Source organism: Tiliqua scincoides, chromosome 6, assembly GCF_035046505.1.
Source record: "Tiliqua scincoides isolate rTilSci1 chromosome 6, rTilSci1.hap2, whole genome shotgun sequence".
In the NCBI taxonomy this organism is placed as follows: Eukaryota; Metazoa; Chordata; class Lepidosauria; order Squamata; family Scincidae; genus Tiliqua; species Tiliqua scincoides.
This window is the reverse complement of record NC_089826.1, coordinates 6595079-6601078: the sequence shown is the minus strand read 5'-3', so window position 1 is coordinate 6601078 and position 6000 is coordinate 6595079. Positions and strand designations below refer to the sequence as shown.

At 47.7% G+C, this 6000-nt stretch overlaps 1 pseudogene; it reads right to left on the bottom strand.

Moving 5' to 3' along the window:
• Positions 1–4117: 4117 nt before the first annotated feature.
• Positions 4118–4238, bottom strand: LOC136656621 (5S ribosomal RNA; annotated as a pseudogene).
• Positions 4239–6000: the final 1762 nt, after the last annotated feature.

The window sequence follows — 6000 nt, the reverse complement described above, 5'->3', positions numbered from 1 at the left end:
GGCCACTTGATATATACATGAATCATACAGCCATATTTGCTCACAGTTTAACCATGCCTGCTACAATTGATGAAATAATCAGGAAAATTCCAGGTAGTACCTGTAGGACCACAACAAACTGGTCGCAAATTAGAAAAGGCAGGATGTTCTGTACACGTCGGTTGCTTAACATTTTTGAATCTTGTTAGTCGTACAAATCTGTGCAAGCGTGAAACTTTTTTTTACCAGTAGTTCTAACATATAAACATGTTAGTGCTCCATGCTTATGCTTGATTTGGGCATCGTCCCTGGCATCCGACAGCTCTCCAGTCTTGGTGCATTATTGGACCTTGTACTGGGTTGGACCCATGATTGGGTCTTGAATGGGACACAGCAACCTGATTCCCCCCCACTGCTAAAAACAGGGGCTGATTTGGCTAAAACTGAGAGTATCTCCAAGCTTCTATGTTAGTGATAGCTTGTGGCATTAGCAATTGTCTAACTAGGGGCACAATCCTAACCAGGTCTACTCAGAAGTAAGTCCTATTTTGTTCAGTAGGGCTTACTCTCAGGAGAGTGTGGTTAGGATTGCAGCCTGGAACAGCAGTGTGATATTTAAAATTTTAGAACCCTCAGATGTTCTATAGTGCAGACCTACGTATGTTTTCACAGAAATCCCAATGTGCTCAGTGGTGCTGCTCCCAGGAAAGTGCGTAGGACTGCAGCCCTAACCTACTATATTCCTCGCCAATGGAATAATTGAACTAGGGCATAGTCTCTCGGGGATGGAAATAAAAATTGCATTGCGTTTATCATTTCATGTGGGCTGTAGTGTACGTGAATTATATATTGCAGAAGCCTGGGCAAAATAACTAACGTGAATGTAGCGACTCCAGCAATGATAAACAAAGCCTATTCAAATGCTCTACATCTGTGTTTGCTTCCTGCCAAAGCAGTGTGAAATAAAGTTTCGGGAGCTGTGACAACATCTTGCAATAGAAGTATCGAAATGCTTTATGCTGTTGAAAAAGGAGAGCTGTGAGTATTGCTTCTAGTTTGAGATAGTGTTGACAGTAGAAGGGAAGCTGGATTTTTTCAAAATATATAATGGAACACTTAAAAGAGTTATAGTCTGGAGGTTGAGCTGTCGCCTTGCCTGAGAAAATTAAGCAGGATCAGATGCCTGCACTCTCAGTTTACGCCCAGTAAATATTTATTTTTAATTTTTCACATTTTTATACCACTCTTCCTCTAAGGAGCTCAGGTACGTAGTTTCTCCCCTCCTTTTGGATCAAATCCTATCCAACTTTCCAGTGCTGGTGCAACTGTGAAAATGGGACATGTACTAAAATCCTGTGGTGGTGGTGGGGGCAAACAGAGAGGCCTCCTCCAGGTAACGGAATGTTTGTTCCCTTTCTTTGGGGCTGTATTGCTGCAGCACTGGCACTGGAAAGTTGGGTAGGATTGGGCCCTTTGTCCTCACAACAACCCTGTAAGGTAGGAGAGGTGGAGAGAGAATAACTCCGGAAGCTTCAATGCTGAGTGGGGATTTGAACCTGGAGCTTTCGGGTCTAATTCCTGAACCACGACCATTAGAAGGCTTGAGAATTTTTGCTTTAACTTTTAACTGTGATACCAAAAGGAGCTCAGCCAACATATTTCCATGAGCCACACTTTATATGTTGAAGATCCACGTGTGACTTGTGAGCCATGGTTTGGCCACCCCCTGTTATAGACCCTATTATTGCCCACTTTGAGTATGGCTTACGGCTGAATTTATCTGAAATATTCAATGGAGTGTATGTGGTTTGTATTTCAGTAGATCTAATTCAGCACTCTGGGGACTACCAGTTTGGCTGCAGGTGAGACAGGACCAGCTCAGCCAAAGGCCAAGGTTTCCAATCTGTATTTGACTTCAGACAAGTTTTTGATGCCTAATATAGTTGACAGGCCGCTACTTCCGCCTCCTCTGTTTAATCCAACCTCTGACTATCTGACTAATTCTATGGGCCCTAATTTACAACCAGAGAGGACTAATGTGCACTGTGCCAGAAACGACATGGGGAATTTGCATACCAATGTGTCCGGGGTGTATGAGATCCAGCAGTGTGAGCGTCTCCCTTCTTTGGAGATTGCTGTGTGCCAGCCTTTGCCAACTGCAATTTCTTCGCTCACACCCGATTTGGATGCCCGTCCCAAGGCATCTTTTCATTGATCTTCCCCTAGACAATATTTCTGCCCAATTCCTCTAGAGCAGAAGGAACCGTTAGGCGATTCTAACATGTCCATTACGAAGCCAGACCCAGCTGGAAGTCAGCTTGATCCAGTAATAACTAATCCTGGCCGGCCTCTCAAGCGCCCTGCTTCACCTTCACTCAATTCTAATTTTTCTCAACAGTGACTAAGGCAACTTTCGGCTGATAGCCATCCTTCTATTAGTCCTGATGTCGCTATACACTTACCCAAGCAGGTACAGTTGGTGTCCTGGAACATTGCGGGCTGGAAATGGAAGTGCCTTGATAAGGAATTTCTAACTTATCTAACATCCTTTGACATTATGCTTTTGCAGCCTGTATTTGCTAAGGCAGTTGGTAGACAAGGTGCTGGTTCTGCAAGGCTGTGGTGTCACAACCTCACCAGGACAAAGGTGGAAAGCAACCTATTGTATTGGCAACCTTCAGTCTCGAAAGACTATGGTATCGCGCTCTGAAAGGTGGTTCTGGCACAGCGTCTAGTGTGGCTGAAAAGGCCAATCCGGGAGTGACAATCCCTTCCACACCAGGGGGCAAGTGCAGTCTGTCTCTGGTCTGTCTCCCTGGCTATGGGCCTTCCTTCTTTGCCTCTTAGCCTCAGACTGTTGGCCAAGTGTCTCTTCAAACTGGGAAAGGCCATGTTGCACAGCCTGCCTCCAAGCGGGCCGCTCAGAGGCCAGGGTTTCCCACTTGTTGAGGTCCATTCCTAAGGTCTTCAGATCCCTCTTGCAGATGTCCTTGTATCGCAGCTGTGGTCTACCTGTAGGGCGCTTTCCTTGCACGAGTTCTCCATAGAGGAGATCCTTTGGGATCCGGCCATCATCCATTCTCACGACATGACCGAGCCAACGCAGGCGTCTCTGTTTCAGCAGTGCATACATGCTAGGGATTCCAGCATGTTCCAGGACTGTGTTGTTAGGAACTTTGTCCTGCCAGGTGATGCCGAGAATGCACCGGAGGCAGCGCATGTGGAAAGCGTTCAGTTTCCTCTCCTGTTGTGAGCGGAGAGTCCATGACTCTCCTATACAACCTATACAAGGGGAAAGCAACCTATACAAGGGGAGCAACACAGAGGGCCCTCGTGGGGTCTGGGCTGAGGCTTGTTGTCTGAGGTTTTGGTGGCAGCAAGAGATGGAGGGGGACATAGAGAAGGAAGGTGTTAGTAGCCTAAGACCTGTTGTGGAACAGAAGCTCCTTCTCTGAACATCCACATAGTTTGCTGGATAGCTTAATATAGCTGGCATCCTGGATCCGGGGAGGAACATTTACACGCTGTGATTGTGTGGATGCTACAGTGGCGTCACTAGAAATTGCGTCACCCCCGTGATGGACCTCCTCCCATGCAGTGGGCGGGGCAATGCCATGTGATGCGCCAGCCCCACCTCGCTGACTTTTTGGCTATGATAGAGATTTTTCAGCGTGGTTTGTTTCAGTGAATTCTGGATGCAGTGATGCATCAAATCATATATAAGAAGATGGTATTCAAAAATTACCAAGATTTAAAATTTTTTTGCCAAAAGTGATGTCACTCTCCTGTGCGCATCACCTGGTGCGGCCCACATCCCCCTAGCAATGCCACTGGGATGCTGTTCTCATGACGGCCTTTGGGCTGTGTTAGGGTCTGGCATGGAAGCAGGTTTGGGAAAAACGACTTTCCACACTGGGGAAGAACCTTGATTTTTTGGTTGCCTGAGTTTGGCCTCTGAACACAACTGGAAGGCACCTCAATCACATCCAGAGGTCAGGTGAGGGGCCCAACCCATGGTTGGCAACCTTCAGTCTCGAAAGACTATGATATAAGCCTACAGCACCCGGTATTCCCAGGCGGTCTCCCATCCAAGGACTAACCAGGCCTGACCCTGCTTAGCTTCTGAGATCATGGTAGCAGCCTACAGCACCTGGTATTCCCAGGCGGTCTCCCATCCGAGTACTAACCAGGCCTGATCCTGCTTAGCTTCTGAGATCAGAAGAGATCAGGCATGTGCAGGGTATTCCATGGGTTTTGGCATCCACAGGGGTTCCATTTCTGGAACCCCCATGGACGCCAAGGTCTGACTGTACTTATGAACTGTTACCAAACAATTCACAACGTACTGTACATTATTTAGGCTACAACTGTATGCATACTTTCCTGGGAGAAGGCTCTGCTGAACACAGTGAGACTTACTTCTGAGTAGACATGCACAGGGTTGGGTTGTTTAATAAACCGACCTTTGGTGTATGAAATCCCAAGTTTGCACCTTGTCTCTGCTATGAGCTTGTGGTCTTAGCCAAGCTTCTTCTCCCTCCACCTCATCCCCCTGTCTGCAACAGTCGGTGTTATTATCTCATTTTACAGGATTGTTGAAAGGATTACGAAGCTAAGGTTTGTCCACCAATGCCCTGATTGCAGGAAGGATGCTCTTTAACAGGATGTCTGTTTACAATGAGTGTTGGCGGTCGCCACCCACGCTGCAATCTATAGCACAAGAATATATGCCTCAAGTCGTATTTTTCCAATCTCCAATTTTTCCAATGCTCCAGGCAGGCAAAAGAACAATTCTACAAGCACAATAACTTTGTATTAAAAGTAAAAGGGAGAAACATTCAGCTTGACAGCATCAAATCATGTTCTGTAGCCTAGCAGATACACAGTGTTGAAAATGGGAGGGGGACGGAAGAAGAGGAGAATTGACCAGCCTAAGCCATTTCTGCCCAACGTTGCATATATGCAACTGGGATAAAATGTGTATGCCTGTGGGCTCATTTCTTTGTAGGCAGGGAGCCCTGCCAAGAATGCAGCAACCACATTTTTTCCCCCAATTTGATAGGTACTTAATCACCTGAGAATATTATATGATGATGCTATCAAGAGATCTCAGCAGCAACTGTTACCCTGTAGATGCCTGATCTCAGAAGCTAAGCATGGTCAGGCCTGGTTAGTACTTGGATGGGAGACCGCCTGGGAATACCGGGTGCTGTAGGCTTATACCATGATCTCGGAAGCTAAGCAGGGTCAGGCCTGGTTAGTACTTGGATGGGAGACCGCCTGGGAATACCGGGTGCTGTAGGCTTATGCCATGATCTCAGAAGCTAAGCAGGGTCAGGCCTGGTTAGTACTTGGATGGGAGACCGCCTGGGAATACCGGGTGCTGTAGGCTTATGCCATGATCTCGGAAGCTAAGCAGGGTCAGGCCTGGTTAGTACTTGGATGGGAGACCGCCTGGGAATACCGGGTGCTGTAGGCTTATACCATGATCTTGGAAGCTAAGCAGGGTCAGGCCTGGTTAGTACTTGGATGGGAGACTGCCTGGGAATATCGGGTGCTGTAGCCTTATACCATGATCTCGGAAGCTAAGCAGGGTCAGGCCTGGTTAGTACTTGGATGGGAGACCGCCTGGGAATACCGGGTGCTGTAGGCTTATACCATGATCTCAGAAGCTAAGCAGGGTCAGGCCTGGTTAGTACTTGGATGGGAGACCGCCTGGGAATACCGGGTGCTGTAGGCTTATACCATGATCTCGGAAGCTAAGCAGGGTCAGGCCTGGTTAGTACTTGGATGGGAGACCGCCTGGGAATACCGGGTGCTGTAGGCTTATACCATGATCTCGGAAGCTAAGCAGGGTCAGGCCTGGTTAGTACTTGGATGGGAGACCGCCTGGGAATACCGGGTGCTGTAGGCTTATACCATGATCTCGGAATCTAAGCAGGGTCAGGCCTGGTTAGTACTTGGATGGGAGACCGCCTGGGAATACCGGGTGCTGTAGGCTTATACCATGATCTCGGAAGC